The 17,068-nt window shown below is 44.0% G+C and overlaps 1 long non-coding RNA gene across 3 annotated transcripts in view; it reads left to right on the top strand.

Annotated features, from left to right (window-relative positions):
* The first annotated feature begins 4,637 nt into the window (after positions 1-4,637).
* Positions 4,638-17,068, top strand: part of LOC149971244 (uncharacterized) — a 149,391-nt gene continuing 136,960 nt past the window's right edge. For all 3 annotated transcript variants that reach the window (XR_016492675.1, XR_016492670.1, XR_016492674.1), the window contains exon 1: positions 4,638-5,241. This is a non-coding gene — a long non-coding RNA (uncharacterized LOC149971244). The remainder of the gene's footprint in view (positions 5,242-17,068) is intronic.

Raw genomic sequence — 17,068 nt, forward strand, 5'->3', positions numbered from 1 at the left:
GTTTCTCAGCCAGTCGAAATCATGAATCAGCTGGCATCGTTTTTATGGATATATACAAAGAAATGTCAATTGAAAAAAAAGGTAAAAGGAAACAAAGTAAAACATAGGCCGTCATTGGAAATAAGACGTGCCTAGTTAAATAAAGGTAAAAAAATATATATACACGTTTTTTCAGCTTCAGTGATTGTGTTAGCTGCGTTGTTGGCTAGCTCCTCTGACCAACAGTGTCCTGATGAGAGAGCACATTTTCTATGCCAGGCGAAATCGAGCCTCATTAACTCATTGTTATTGATGTATCCAAATAAATGTAACTAAAAAACAGCTTAAACAAATGCAGCTACTGTTGTTATTCTGTCTGCACTGTTTGACGTGACTAAGTTAGCCGTAGTTGGCTAGGCAGAAAGGGATAAGAATGTTGCCAGCCAGTATGGCAATGGAACATTTAGAACGAACGACTGGGTCGCGTCCATAGATACAGAACAAAAAGACTGAACGACTGGGTCGCGTCTCTGGCAACCGAACCTGACTTGCCGGCTTGGGTAGCAACCCTAGATTTGTGTCGGGACTATATCTTTTGGAAGGATGAAATAGTATGAATAAATATATTTTTTTATGAAATTATGTCAATCATTATTTGAATATCTTGGTAACCCGTTGTATACTGTAAAGGTGATAATGGCCTCGAAGCCGGTGTTTGGAGGATATATTGGCAACCAGTGCTCGTTTCTAAATGTCTTGAAGGGCATTCTAGAGCGTGCATTATTTCCACATAACGCGCGGTATATTTGCACAGTGGAATTCAAAGGCTATAGTTAATTCTTACATGATCTGTGTTTGAGCTGCTTTTGAAAGCAACAGCCGAATTGAAAACATTATTGTCATTGTTGAATTAGATTTTATAATAGCAAGCTAGTTTGGTTACCTAGGCAAATTTTCAATTATAGCCATGGTATAAAAGGGAAAATAATGCAACTCTGTGGAAGGTTAGTTCCTCGTTCCTCATTCATTATTTTCCATAGAACACATAGCCTCTTGTTGATCATCCCTTACATCATGGGCTTATACATGCTCTTGACAAGTCTTGCAATGCATTATAACGGCATAATAATGCATAATAACTACAAGTTTTAAGTTGAGTGTTTTTATTTTTTACAAATGTCATTAAGAATGTATTCCTGAACTAACAACTTAATCATTTTTTATTGAGCTTGGTTTTTCACAAATCAAGGTAATGCAAATAATATTTCCTCAAGACACTAAATCGATCCAGAAGTAAATATTGCATCAATGTTATTTAAAGTTGGGAAAGTTGACATGAGATCTGTGGGTGATGGTATTGTTTGTGCTTTGTCAATACATGCAGTTAATTGATAACACAGATATCATTAACTGTATATCCATTAATTGCTATGTCAATACATAAAGTGGTCTCTGAGGTTAGGTCCTCATACAGTAGCTATTATCAGGAGAATGCAACGCATGTCCTCTCCATCTCTCTCATTTTGCTATTGCCTTGGAGACTTTCCACATAGAAAACACAGCAGACTTTAGTGAACCTTTCCTGACCCCCCCACTCTTAATGGTAGAAGTGGTCTTTGGCAGGCCAAACATGTTTTTCTCCTCAATGTTTTCAAGTCAACTCCTCTACCACTCTCGACAACAAGCCCTAGGTTGGTTCACAAACTCTTAAGATCAGAATGGCTCTTGGCTTTAGATTCTCTGCGCACCTGAGACATGTTTTTTTTCTTGTTTCTTGATTTATTGACTTAAAGAGAGGGGAAATATACTACCGTGGACTACCATGATTATGGGGTTTTTGGGCACTTGATGGTCAAAAACAAACAAACAATAGACTTTACACATGTATTTGCACAGGAACAGGTGGAAGTTAAGTGTGGTCCATTAACAGCGTGTTGTTGCCGCCTGCCTTCCCTTTTCAGTGCCAGACTTGAGTTGACAAGCAGTGCGTTTGAGTGAACTAATGCATTCGGCCATTTCATTTCATTACAGACTGACACTGCTGCACATTGTAAGGCTCAGCCCCTTCTGAGCTACTCTTAATGACAGTGCTTTGTTCTCGGTGCACAGCTTGTCAGCACACAATGTCAGAGGTCATGTTCGGCCTCCGGCCCCCATGTCCCCCGTAAAAGAAAGCTAATGAGGCAGCATGGAGCTAAGAGGGACTGGCCACTATCCTACTGGGGCTCTCCTAAAGCTCAGATAGGCATGGCAAGCCCTATCTCTAAAGGGTCTTAGCTTTAGTCACTTTGTTGATGATTCGCCTCCTTCTCTCCCCATGTCCGGTTAATTACCACAAACAACCTCACAATGCCCCAAACAGCTATCCCAAGGAATCCCTAAAGCATAAAGCATAGCCCACAGACACTGAGACGCGATAGTCCAGCATCCCATTGTGACATAGTGACGCTGCTCTGAGACCACCGCGGGGGGACGCGCAGTTCGAAACCGCACCTTCAAAAATGAAGGTGGGGGGGTAATGAATTAGTAGCTAGGACCCTTCTCCCCCCTAGCCTGTCTGTCTGCTCCCTGGTCAGTTGGAGCACCACCCTGACATCACCATATAGACCTGTGCTTTCCCACGACCTTTGATTGACCTTTGACCTCTAGGACCAGTCCATAACCGTCTGGAGCTTGACTGACACCCCCTTCCCCCGATCCTCACCCCCATCTTGTCCTCCACCCCCCATATTAACAGACTTTTGTGAATTTGAATCTGAGCTCCCCGTTATTTGCCAGGTCAGCCCAATCAGAGACAAATTTAGCCAGGTCAGCCAGGTCAGCCGTGATACAAGTCAGTATCAGACGTCCATCCATGTCTGAGGACGTCGAGAGATGATGTGGAAACCGGCAACTACGGGCAAGAGTGAGCGCTGTTACCTTCAAGTAGGCTTTGGTTTTGCTAGGGTGTTGTGAATGGGGATGGTGGATGGGCATGAGCTTCTGCCTCTCATGCAAGAGGTTGCGTGTTCAAATCCAGTAATGGGAAGTTGTTTTTGAGATTTTAGTTTTATGCCTATCCTAAACCTTAACCCTTACCTTAACCATTCAGAGTTAATGCCCAACCTTAAAACTTAAACTTAACCTTAAACGCTTCGAAATGTGACTTTTGAACAACTTCGAAAATTTGACGTTTGAGAAACATGGATGAACGTTTAATTCTGATGTGAGACTGTGCGAGCTTGTTGAGAGCATGATCAGTCAGGTTTACTCCAATACATTGGACAGGTTTCAGAGAGATTGCTTCAATGCTATAATGTCAACAAGATTACATTGAAATGTAATTTATTTTAGTTTTACAGATATTCCTATATTCCTATTCCTTTAAAACTCTATTTATGAAATTAAAGATAAATCATTTATACTATTTTCTTATTAGAGAAAACTATCAGTGCATCTTGAACCAAATAATTAAGCAGTGAACCCTTCTGTGTTACAAACATTGAATAGCTTTGCTTTGCCATTTGAGTGTATATGTTTTTGTGATGTGGTCCTAGCTACTGTATACTACCAGAGGACAGATGTATAAGGAATGTTTTTGTCTTCCAACTGCTGTCCTGGTTGCATAGCCTGGTTTCAATACATACAGATTCCATGAAAAAGAGGAATTGGGTCAACATGGAGTCTTGAGATTACACAGGCACCTAACTGCGTAACATGGTCTCAGAAGATCAACAATTTAAAGGAATAACCAATATTTCTACCTTTCGGCTGTATTAGACAGTTAAGTAATTTTGTTCTGGAAGACATGTTGAGTGTTTTATGTAATGGTGTTAAGGTGGCTCAATGTTTATAAAATGCTTAGGTTGTTGTCAGTACATTATGTGCCATATGTACTGGTCAGTGTTAGTCACCCCTGTTCAGGATCTAACTGGCTGCTTCTCTCACTGTGCAATATAATCACTCTCTACAGAATGACTCTCCATTTCCCAAGCCTCTGCAATCAGCCAAGTACACTGCACTGAAAACAGTGTGTGTGTGTGTGTGTGTGTGTGTGTGTGTGTGTGTGTGTGTGTGTGTGTGTGTGTGTGTGTGTGTGTGTGTGTGTGTGTGTGTGTGTGTGTGTGTGTGTGTGTGTGTGTGGGAACAGTGAAAAGTGGTGGGAGTTAGTCACCCATCTGTGGGAGGTAGTGGTGTGGGACACAGTGAACAGTAAGCTGAAGTCCTGCTGGATCATCAGTCTGATGCCAAATAGGGGCTCACACATAGGAAGAGATTATGTTGTTATCAGTCAAGCCCAGATATAAGGGACCAGAGAGAGAAAGAGAGGGTTAAATAGATATATGATTGTTTAAACATTTCATGTTTTCATAAAGCATTTGCAAGAAATTGTGTTTTTGTGATGACCGACAAGGTGCTGCGTGTGGAGATATGTTGGGGAAATGAGAAAGGTCACATGTGACATCATTCTAACCTTATTTCTGACTTGACCTATGGAACACTGGACTTAGCATTTTGGTTCTAGTATAAGAAACCCTCAAATCAACTCTCATTCCTGTCTAGACTTCACAGAAAGATGAAAAGATTGTTGCAAGTAATCTGGATTGAAAATTAGCTTGAAGCTGTGAGTTCCTGTAAGTAGAGCGTGTCTTGCACCAATATTACTAAATACTGCTTCCGCTGTCTGTCTGACTGTCTGTCAGCCAGAGGGGGGCTATACGTGTTGATCCAGAGAGGTAAGGAAAATGGCTTGACTCTCGTATAAGAGTAGCATTCCTGATTCCTGTTCAACTGTGAGGCATGCGGGAGGAGGTAGGGAGAGAGAAAGAGAGATATTGGAGAGAGGGGAGGGGAAGCCAGGGACTGGAAAGGAACTAATGTTAATTTAAAAGTGTGCTTCTCAGTACTGAGCATGCTCAGTGGGGCTCGGCTCTGCTCTACCAGGTCCAGCCTCTAAATTTGAACAGGAGAGTTGTGAGGTGACTGTGTCCGAGCAGACTTTTGTGCCACACATTCTCGGTCTCTGTCATGCTCTCTCGCTGCACAGCTCTCTCCTTTCGTTTTCTTTGCCCCTTTTGTTTTGGTGTGGAGAGATAGCCGAGGGAGAAAGACTAGACAAAACAGCTGAAAGAAGCAAGAAAATGAAGAGAAGAAAATGAGCAGACTAACTTTGCCTCAGAAACAGTGGATCTGGAGGGACTAACTTCAAAAGAAAGGCAAGAGGGAGCTGGTGTGAAGTATGAGCAGGAAGGAGAGATGAGAAACCCGTGGTCTTCTGATAAGGTCAGTACTATGAGGTTCTCAAGCAAGTGACAGCAGTTTCCATTTCATGTATTTCTCCTGGTTATTGCACAGTCAAAAATTATTTAATCTCATGTTTGCTTGTATGTGGAAATGTGGTGTTATAGGGTGCACCGTCCTGGAAAGGATTTATTGGTTGAGAATTGTGCAATGTTACAGGGTGAGCAGACAGACACGTGGACTCTCTTTATGCCCTTCAGTGTTGCTGAGTGGCACCTACTGTAGTCTGTATCTGGTTTAACTGCCTGCATTCTTCCACAGCATATTATGCAACCCTTTTTTGGAGAGACTTGGAATAGGAGTCCAGAACCTTAGCCGTAGAAAGATGTGTCTTGCTGTCTTGACCGAAGCCAAGGGGTTTTAATAAAGGAAGAATCAGTGAGAAATGACTACGGCGTGGGCGTGCAGGTTGGAGCAATATGTAGAGATATAGTACATGGCTCTGGTCAATCTTATTTGACAGTGGTCATTGAAAGAGTGAAAACTGGTTTTCTTCAATACACTCTTAGAAAAAAAGGTTCTATCTAGAACCTAAAAGGGTTCTTCAGCTGTCCCCATAGGAGAACCCTTTGAAGAACCCTTTTTGGTTCCAGGCAGAACCCTTTTGGTTTCCGATAAAACCCTTTTGAGTTCCATGTAGAACCCTTGGAACCCCAAATAGTTATACCTGGAATCAAAAAGGGTTCTACTTGGAACCAAAAAGTGTTCCGCTATGGGGACATTTGAAGAACCCTTTTGGAACTCTTTTTTCTACGAGTGTAGAGTACATTTAGTTTTTGTTGATTCACTACCATGCATTCAGATGTCAAGAAACAAATGATCATAGTTGGCACACTGACACTCATACTGCAGCCTTGAATGATTGCCCATTTTCAAAGATTACTTATCTTCACACACTTAATGTCACATAATGTTATATTCCAATTCTATTCCATTCTATTTTATTCTAATCTCACAATTTTACATTAACTTCAACATAGTAGTGGAATATTTCGCCCTGAAATCATTGTATTGCAGCAATAAACAGCATCTTGGTATGATCACCAGAGAGAAAGAATACAATAATGAACCTGTCGTTTTACTGTTCATAGTTTTAGGCAGCTTACCTGGCTGTGCAAATACTGAAGATATAATTCCTGGGTCGTGTTCGTTCGGTATCAAATGGAAGAAAACAGACTGAAACAGGAGCGGGACTACCTCCATAAGAAATGCTAATTTCGTTTTTTAATTAGTTTTCCGGTGTGTTCCCTAATGAACACTACCCAGGTATATCCCAGCATGTTTCATGCCTTGCTACTGGTTGGTGTCAGTGGTGACCTCCCCACAGACATTGTGTTGCCAGATTTATAATTTATGCTTCTAGAACTGGGGCAGAATATGTCACCAGGGGGAGAGAGAGCTAGTGCTGGTAGAGTTGAACATTGTGTACATTACCCTATAGCCTCCTTGTTATTTACTCATTAAATAAGGCACAGAAGTACACACTTCTTTATGAATTTCCAGACAACATGTAACTTTGATAGTATTTCAGGACCTTTCCTAAATGAGGTATGTGGCATCTGTTTAGTTCAATCCAAGCTCATAGTGGGTATGGTTGTAGCTTTCCAATACACACTTTGACAGAAATTCAATGACATACAGAGGATGCAATATAATCTAATAGATATGCCCTCTCTTACTACATAGATATGAGGTAGGTACAGTATATCTGTAACGATTGTCTAAAGAAGTGGACCAAGAAGTGGACCAAGATGCAGGTTAATCATATTCTTTAATGATAACCAGAAAAACAAGAAAGAGAGCACCAACAAAACGTACAGCCTTGTAGGGCTCAACAGCAACAATACAAGGACAAGATCCCACAACATAGGTGGGAAAAAAGGCTACCTAAGTATGATTCCCAATCCGAGACAACGATAGACAGCTGCCTCTGATTGGGAACCACACTCGGCCAAACACAAAGAAATACAACACATAGAATGCCCACCCAAATCACACCCTGACCAAACCAAATAGAGACATAAAAAGGCTCTCTAAGGTCAGGGCGTGACAGTCCCCCCCCAAAGGTGCGGACTCCGGCCGCAAAACCTGAACCTATAAGGGAGGGTCCAGGTGGGCATCTATCCTCGGTGGCGGCTCCGGTGCGGGACACAGACCCCGCTCCACCTCTGGCTCCCCCCACTTTTGTGGCGCCTCTGGTGCGGGGACCCTCATCGCCGACCCCGGACTGGCGGCCCTCTCTGCAGGCCCCGGACTGGGGACCCTCGTTGTAGGCCCCGAGTTGGGGACCCTCGCTGCAGGCCCTGGACTGGGGACCCTCGCTGCAGGCCCCGAACTGGGAACCCTCTCTGCAGGCCCCGAACTGGGAACCCTCTCTGCAGGCCCCGAACTGGGAACCCTCTCTGCAGGCCCCGAACTGGGAACCCTCTCTGCAGGCCCCGGACTGGGAACCCTCGCCGCAGGCCCCGGACTAGGGACCGTCGCCGGAGGCTCCGGACTGGAGACCGTCGCCGGAGGCTCCGGACTGGAGACCGTCGCCAGAGGCTCCGGACTGGAGACCGTCGCCGGAGACGTCGGACTGGAGACCATCACCATAGGTTGCGGACTGGAGACCGTCGCTGGAGACCCCGGACTGGAGACCAACGCTAGAGGCTTCGTGCCATGGATCCTCACTGCAGGCTCCGGGCCATGGATCATCACTGGAGGGCCCGTGCCATGGATCATCACTGAAGGCTTCGTGCCATGGATCATCACTGGAGGCTTCGTGCCATGGATCATCCCTGGAGGCTTCGTGCCATGGATCATCCCTGGAGGCTTCATGCCCTAGATCATCCCTGGAGGCTTCGTGCCATGGATCATCACTGGAGGCTTCGTGCCATGGATCATCACTGGAGGCTTAGTTTGTGGAGCTGGCACAGGATATACTGGGCCGTGAAGACGCACTGGAGGTCTGGAGCGCAGAGCTGGCACAACCCATCCTGGCTGGCTGCTCACCCTAGCCTGGCAACTGCGAGGCGCTGGCACAGGATGTACTGGGCTGTGGAGACGCACCGGAGACACAGAGCCGCCGCAGGATATCCTGGACCGAAGACGCACCGGAGGCCAGGAGCGCTGAGCCGGCACAATCCGTCCTGGCTGACACTGGAGACACCGTGCGCTTCACTGCATAACACGGTGCCTGACCAGTACCACGCTCCCCACGGTAAGCACGGGGACTTGGCTCAGGTCTATAACCTGACTCCGCCAATCTCCTCCTCGTATCTTCGCCATTCCGCTTTTGCTGCTTCCATTTCCTCCTTAAGACGGCGATATTCTCCAGCCTGCGCCCAGGGTCCCTTGCCTTCCAGTATCTCCTCCCAGTATCTTCTCCCATGTCCACTCCTCCAGAAAACGCTGCTTGGTCTTTTTGTGGTGGGATCTTCTGTAACGATCGTCTGAAGAAGTGGACCAAGATGCAGGTTAATCATATTCTTTAATGATAACCAGAAAAACAAGAAAGAGAGCACCAACAAAACGTACAGCCTTATAGGGCTCAACAGCAACAATACAAGGACAAGATCCCACAACATAGGTGGGAAAAAAGGCTACCTAAGTATGATTCCCAATCAGAGACAACGATAGACAGCTGCCTCTGATTGGGAACCACACTCGGCCAAACACAAAGAAATACAACACATAGAATGCCCACCCAAATCACACCCTGACATAAAAAGGCTCACTAAGGTCAGGGCGTGACAATATCATAGTAAACTATGACGCCTGTTCACTAACATTTTCGGAGAAACCTGTTGATGAGAAATGTATGTTCAGCCTGTCTCTGGGCAGAGAGTGGTGCAAGAGCACTAGGAAGTGTGGGACAAGTGGTGCTACTACTCTACTGCACCAGCTATATACTGTATGCCATTTAGTTGATGCTTTTGTCCAACAACTTACAGTCAATGCATACATTTTTTACATATGGACGGCCCTCAGTGGGAATCGAACCCATAACTCTTAGCTTTAGAAAAACCATTCTCTACCAACTGTCTTCTCGGCTGCCATGATTTCATCACCCTTCCATTCTCTTAAGTCAGTCTTTCCTTTGGTCGTGACAGAGAAAGTTAATGAAAAAAGCCCCTCAGGTACTGACAGCTGTGTCTATCATTACCTCCCTTTGGCTAAGGTTTGGTAGAGATGAGCAATGACTTCAGTACAATCAACATGCTGTTTGGTAACTGTGGCATAACAGACATATTTTGACTATGAACCACCCTGTTGTCCTCTTTACACTGAGTATTTGACTATGATTGTCTGTTGTCTGTTGTCCTCTTTACACTGAGTATTTGACTATGAACCACCCCGTTGTCCTCTTTACACTGAGTATTTGACTATGAATCACAACGATAGACAGCTGCCTCTGATTGGGAACCACACTCGGCCAAACACAAAGAAATACAACACATAGAATGCCCACCCAAATCACACCCTGACATAAAAAGGCTCACTAAGGTCAGGGCGTGACAATATCATAGTAAACTATGACGCCTGTTCACTAACATTTTCGGAGAAACCTGTTGATCACCCCGTTGTCCTCTTTACACTGAGTATTTGACTATGAACCACCCTGTTGTTCTCTTTACACTGAGTATTTGACTATGAACCACCCTGTTGTTCTCTTTACACTGAGTATTTGACTATGAACCACCCTGTTGTCCTCTTTACACTGAGTATTTGACTATGAACCACCCTGTTGTTCTCTTTACACTGAGTATTTGACTATGAACCACCCTGTGGTGGTTTGTCTTGCTCAAGGGCAGAGCGGCAGATTTTTCCACCACCTTTTTTATTTATTTATTTATCCGTTATTTTACCAGGTAAGTTGACTGAGAACACATTCTCATTTGCAGCAACGACCTGGGGAATAGTTACAGGGGAGAGGAGGGGGATGAATGAGCCAATTGTAAACTGGTGATTATTAGGTGACCGTGATGGTTTGAGAGCCAGATTGGGAATTTAGCCAGGACACCGGGTTAACACCCCTACTCTTATGATAACACCCCTCCCTACCTTGCTGGCTCGGGGATTCAAACCAGTGACTTTTCGGTTACTGTCCCAAAACTCTTAACTGCTAGGCTACCTGCCTGGTCAGTAGATTTGTCAGTAGATATATGATGGATGATGGTGGCCCGATGAATTGCCAAGAGGATATATGATCAATCGTTCAATAATTTCATAGATAAAAAAACATTGAGGCAGAGACACATTAGGCTGGTTTTGATCAAATGACACCAGTGATTTTGAGTAAATTAAAAGATTTAGACTGAATGTTTTCAGATGTGACAGTGGACATGATCAAATCACACATTATTGTCTATCTCATAAGCTTAATTACAGTTATAAAAGTTATCATTGGCATCATTTTAGACATAATAATATACTCGGGTAGCCTCACATAGGCCATGGGCCAAGCAGCTCACAATTAAACTTGGGATGAGTAGAAACCTCATGGGGCCCAACTCTTCCCAGAGAACTCCAATAAAGATTTCTCATTAAACATCACCCTAGATGCCGAGCCAGAGGAATGAGAATGGAGGCCAGAGGCCTGGGGAGGCATGAGCCCAGACCTTGTCCCATTGGGCTCTGGTCAAAAGTAGTGCACTACTACTGTCTTTGCCCTCTGTAGGCCCAGGATCCATCAAGCAGTATGAAGCCATGTTCTCTGAAAGAGCTGTGAACTTGTCAACTCCCTTCGGCTCCCTGTCACATTTAGTTGTTTGTTACTTTTTAGTCCCGGGGTGAGGGACATTGAAACGCTCCAATGACTATTGACCTCCAGTCATTGGGACTAGGGCTTGTATGATGGTTGGAAATAGATGCATCAATCTAATACCACTCCTCTGGGTGTTGCCACATCTCTCCTGGGGAGAGGACAAAGGCTAGGGCATGATGGGTAGACAGATGCATGATGGGAGCAGGGCAGTCTATCGTCACCATGGTGATCCTAACAATCACCATGGTGATGAGAGCTTAGATGGGCAGATACTGAGGTATCCCGTCTAGGGAGTCCTAAATCTCTGTACAAGTGGCTGATATTCAAATTGCAACCTCAAGGGGATTTTTTTCATTGTTTTGAAACATGTTTTCTCGTGCTTGTCAGAAAATTGTTGTGTGATTATGATATTGAAGGGTATAAAGAGACTCAAAGGTGGGAAGGTGGAGTGGATTATATTTATTTCATTATATTTATTTCATTACTTGCTGCACGGCAAGTCTCCAATCTGACACAGTCGCTGTCACTGTCTGGAGGACCATTTAATGAGAGGGTGAGCGGGAGCGAGGCTAGAGAACGGACAGTGTTAGTTCCTTGTCCAGTTAAATGTGCCTTGTAAAGAGATGCCAAATGAAGAAATATGTCATATACTGTTGAAGTGATCAAATGATTCTCCCTGGCCATCTGTCACTGCCAGAGGAATAGTTGAATAGCCTTGGCAGAACTGAATGGGGAATCATAAGAAACTGACTGAAGACTATGAATCCAACAGTCAAAAGTGACTCAGAATGACATGGAAAAAAGGGATATTTGCAGTGATATTTCACTGTTCAAAAGTTCAAACTGACTCAAAATGACATGAAGAAATAGTTGTGAATGTTTTAAGATGTTTCAAGTTAGCCATCTTTGGGCAAAGTACATTCTATGTGTCAACTCAAGCCTTGTGTTTGGTCTAGCTAGCAGATCCACGTCAGTGGTTACTTAAGGTTATCTCAGTGACATCAGGGCTGTGTTATGAATACGGGGTAAAAGGACTCAGTCGTCTGTTGACATAAAGCTAACGGCATGCCTGCACAGAGGGAACATAAACACAGAACATTGTGCTTTATTGGAGGTCAATATTGGTCCATTTTAGTTATTGACTCAAATGTGTTTTTTCCATAAAGGTGATACTGTACTAAGAGTAGCCTGTAGGCCTACTTGCTAAACTGAAGGTGGACATATTTGACGCACACAATACAGCGATAGGTAGTTTTCAACAGTTGTTTGGTGTAGATTGTGTCCAATGTTCTTGGTTGCGGTTCACGTTGTGTAAGAGTTATCTCGGCTTTGTGCGAGACGAAACAATCTTCGGCGGCACCTGGGTCACTTATCTGTGTGGATTCTCATTTTCAGAGAGCTCAGTCTTTTTGATTGACTGACACTGGAGAGATCCTGTGGCAATGCACTTCCTCTGAACCCTGTATGAATCCACCATCTCTCTTCTGTTATTATCTGCTACTTCCCTTTCACTGTACTACTGTAGCTTGCCATGTAGCATCCTCATACCAGTGATTCTGCACTGTAATAACCAGTCCAAGTGTTCAAAATGTGCTTTTCTGCAAGACAATGAGTCTTTGGGGTCTAAAATGTTATACTATTGGATGTTTCTGATCAATATTATAAAGTTAAAATCTCAGTTGTAGCTTACAGTATATACCAGGCGTGTCCGTCTGTCTGTTCCAGACAGAGGCGTGTGAGATGGATGTGTCTGGGTACGGGCTACTACTCTCTCTCTCTCTCTCTCTTTTGGTGATACTCACAGGTTGGCTCTTTATGGGGAGGCTGAGGCTCAGACAGTGGAGATTTATAGAGATGATAAAAGCACTGGAGGAGAGCAATAATGCCACAGCACAGACGGATGCTCCTCCAAGCCCTGTCTACTCACATCTCACAGGACATAATCTACCTCGGACAGACGGACGGAAAGACTTTTCTGTGCCACTAAAGGTGTTTGTGAGAATCGGGTGCTTGTCTGGGTGTAAAGATACTGGTGGTTTTCCAACAATGGAATAAGATAGCAGCTAGATAATATGTGATATTTCTTTTCTCGCATCGCGCCTTTGAAATGTTGCCTCTCCTGGCAGCTCACTCTCTTGCTCTCACTTCTCTGACAATAATATGAAGAAAATAACAAATTATACAGGAGTGGTGTGTAGCTGGCAGACAAAGTGAGGAGGGGGAAATGAGAGAGAGAGGTGAATAATGGGCACACGGGGAACAGATTTGCAGAGCTTTGTTTCATGTTGAGGACTGGCAGGCCAAGCATAATATAACATACTGTATGTCCACAGCAGCCAATGTCTTTGACGTTCATATGCCTCTTCCTGCCTGCCACTAAAATTTCAGTTTGAATCCCAAGTAGAATGGGTCGAGCTTTGAGTTAAATCCAAGTCGTGCATTCTAAGAGCAAGTCGAGTCGAGTCACACGTTTTTATCAAGTGAAGTCTCAAGTGAAGTAAGAAAAAAAATCTATATGTGCAATGACTACAAATATTTGTCTATTTATTAAGGCTACCATACAGCCCTTTTCATTATTTGGTTTACAACACATTTCAATAATTAATTTTAACAACAAATTCCAAATGCTTCATAAGTGAATTATACATTTCAAGCAATTTTGACATACCAAAAGACCAGTAATTGTTGCTTGATGACCCATTTCTGGTGAGCTTGCAAAGTGAACAGTTCATATTATTGATCCCCAAACAATTTATAGAGCTGCATATTTATTTATGGCAATCCTCTCTCCCTACAATTTGGCGTTTGCGCTGCACCCGATCCAATCAGCAATCTTCGCTAGCTCACCCGACCTGTGTTGATTGACAGTTTGCTGGTCCAATCAGAGGGCCGAGTGTGCGTTTCACTCGCGAATCTGTTGCAAAAAAAACAATTTGCAAATGCGATGCTGCGGCTACAGTTTCTGGCTGCGTGGAGAGTAATCCACAAATCATTTCAAGTCATCAGTATCAAGTCAAAGTCCTGAGTCTTCAAGTCTCAAGTTATTTTATTTTCTATCAAGTTGAGTCTCAAGTTATCAAATTTGTGATGAGTCAGACTCTAGTCCATGTCATGTAACTGGAGTCCACACCTCTGCTGTAATTTCTTCCTCTCCCTACTCCTGCCACTTAAGGTTGGGTCATCGCATTTTTTTGTAACACTGTTGGATGTATTGTTACACACATGGGCATTGTGGTTGTCATTGGTGTCCGAAAGAACTGTTTTGCTTATCACATTGGACCCCACTTGTACTGATAAAATTTCTTTGATGAGTTAGTGATCTGTCTCTGTCTCCCTCCTTTTTTGGTCCTCCTCTACTCCTTCACCTACCTTTCTATTTCTTCCTCTAACCAGCTGGAGCTGAGGGCAGAGAGAGTGTGCCCTTTTGTTAGTGGACTGAGAGTAAGGTCAGTGTGGTTGACTCCCCTCCCCGCTCCCAGATAAACTGAATGAATAGTGCCAACCTGGGGACTGCTGGCTAGGCAGATTATCCAATGAGTCTCTCACAGTAAAGGACTACACCAGGTATGGTTTGGCCTTTTTCAGCATAGCTTTACACCTATTAACACAACTGAAAATAAGAGTAACTGAACTGCAATGAATTTGATTTAGATGCATTGAATATTATAGTCAATAGGCACTTTCTTTATAGGAAATGTATGCTCTTTGCGCAGATGTTTTCCCCCAATATACATTTCATTTGATAAATTTAACCACATTTCAGACATGTAGACAGTTTCGAAAAAAGCCTTTGCAATGTTTTTGTGTATCCAATCATATTTTCCAAAATGTGTGCGCAATGTTGGAGCAACATGTTTTTGGGCGTAGCTCTTTGTCAGAGTGTGTCACCCTGTAAAGAGATCTGTATGAAAGGGCATAGTTTGTTTTCACAGTAACTGAAACTGAGGAGGAGAGTCGGCCAAGGGCACACTTTGAGCTGTGTTCGGTCACTCTCCCTTTCCCTCATCTTTCTTTGCTTTCAGTTCCTTTCTGGACCATTCATATGCTAATAGAGGTCAAGAGATGAGGTGGTTCTCACGTTCAACTTGAAACTTGGGTCCTTTGTGTGGCTGTGGCTCAAGCTGCCTGGACAGAAGCCAGAAGTGAAATGAAAGTCTGTTGAAATTCCCCAATGGGATTGGCTTTGGGCTGGGGCATGGGCTGGCTTTACAAGCTGGGGCTGACCACCTGGGGAAGGAACAGGTCTGGTCTGGGCTGGCTTTTGGCTTTTCTAGATTTGCCTGAGTTTGGGCTTGGGCTGCTGATTTGGGCTGATTTTGAGGTTTGGGTTGAGTTGGGGTTTGACATTGGGCTGAAACTATGCAGAGGCTGGGGTCTAGGGCTTGGGGTTGGGGTAGGGGTCTGGAGCTGGGCTTTAAGGCCAAGGGTGAACCTATTAGGGATATGTTGGACCTTTAGACAAAGGTCCATTGACTTTGTAATTATTAAACAGCAGATTGGGGATGATCAGTTGTTCTGTGGATGCTTGCGGATCCATAGATTTTATGGGGACTCTAAGAAGTCACCATATACAGTAACAAAATAGATATTTTGAGCTCCTGAATCTTTATTTAGCAATGTACTTAGGTCACTAAACAGCTTCTGCATGAAGTTAGGAGTTTGTAAACATTTAAGTTATGATCGGTTGTCATTAGCTTAGCTTAGCTTAGCTTCTTATTTATTTATTTGTTTTATTTTACCCCATTTTTCTCCCCAATTTCGTGGTAGCCAATTGTAAGTAGTTACTATCTTGTCTCATCGCTACAACTCCCATATGGGCTCGGGAGAGACGAAGGTTGATAGCCATGCGTCCTCCGAAACACAACCCAACCAAGCCAAGCCGCACTGCTTCTTAACACAGCTCACATCCAACCCGGAAGCCAGCCGCACCAATGTGTCGGAGGAAACCCTGTGCACCTGGCAACCTGGTCAGCGTGCACTGCGGCCCACCACAGGAGTTGCTAGTGCGCGATGGGACAAGGATATCCCTACCGGCCAAACCCACCCTAACCCAGACGACACTAGGCCAATTTTGCATCGCCCCATGGACCTCCCGGTCGCGGCCCGGCTGCGACAGAGCCTGGGCTCAAACCCAGAGTCTCTGACGGCACAGCTAGCACTGCCTTAGACCACTGCGCCACCCAGGAGGCCCAAGTTAGCTTCTTTAAATGTATTTTTTATTTAACTAGGCAAGTCTGTTAAGAACACATTCTTATTTACAATGATGGCCTACACCAGCCAAACCCAGATGACGCTGGGCCTATTATGCGCCACCCTACGGGACTGCCAATCACAGTCAGATGTGATGCAGCCTGGATTTGAACCAGGTACTGCAGTCATGTCTCTTGCACTGAGATACAGGAACTCTGGAATTTTGTAAACATGATTAACCACTTTGCCAAGCCTCGCAATTGTGGGTCATTTTCAGAAACTGCGTCATAATTTCATGGCCTATATGCAAGAGACGTTTATAATTATTTTTCGCCCATGGCTGAAACAGGCAAATTACATGTGGTATTTCAGTGTATGTAGTTGGAAAGGCAATCAGCTGAAGGTTGGGGCATATATATGGTGGTTTTGGAAAAGTACATTTTAGGAGAACAGCAAGAGTTTTATGAATAGAGTCCATTCTCTGTGTTACCTTGAGTAATCAGAGATTTCCTCAGTAGGGAAACATTAACTCCATTAATTACTGCCCATGCCCCTGGGTCTGCTGAAACAGGAACTGATTACGGCATTTTCCCTGCGGCTACGCTAGTGGTGTCTATCAATAATATAGTGATATACAGTAGCACCCGTGTTTGTGTAAGTCAGGAGTTGAGAAGTTAAATGACTGAATGGTATCATAAAGGTTTAATTGGAAGGAAAACAAGGCTGCCCAGCCAAAAGATGTCAAATGTTTATTTTCTTGTTCGCCATCACCTCCTTCGCTAAAAAAATCTAGGCAGCTCCACAAAACAATAGTCATCATCTTAGCGGAAAAGTTTTGAACGCTAATCTGAAGTTGGCAGAGTAAAACTA

This window comes from Oncorhynchus mykiss, chromosome 27, assembly GCF_057628025.1.
Source record: "Oncorhynchus mykiss isolate SJ-2025 chromosome 27, ASM5762802v1, whole genome shotgun sequence".
Lineage (NCBI taxonomy): Eukaryota > Metazoa > Chordata > Actinopteri > Salmoniformes > Salmonidae > Oncorhynchus > Oncorhynchus mykiss.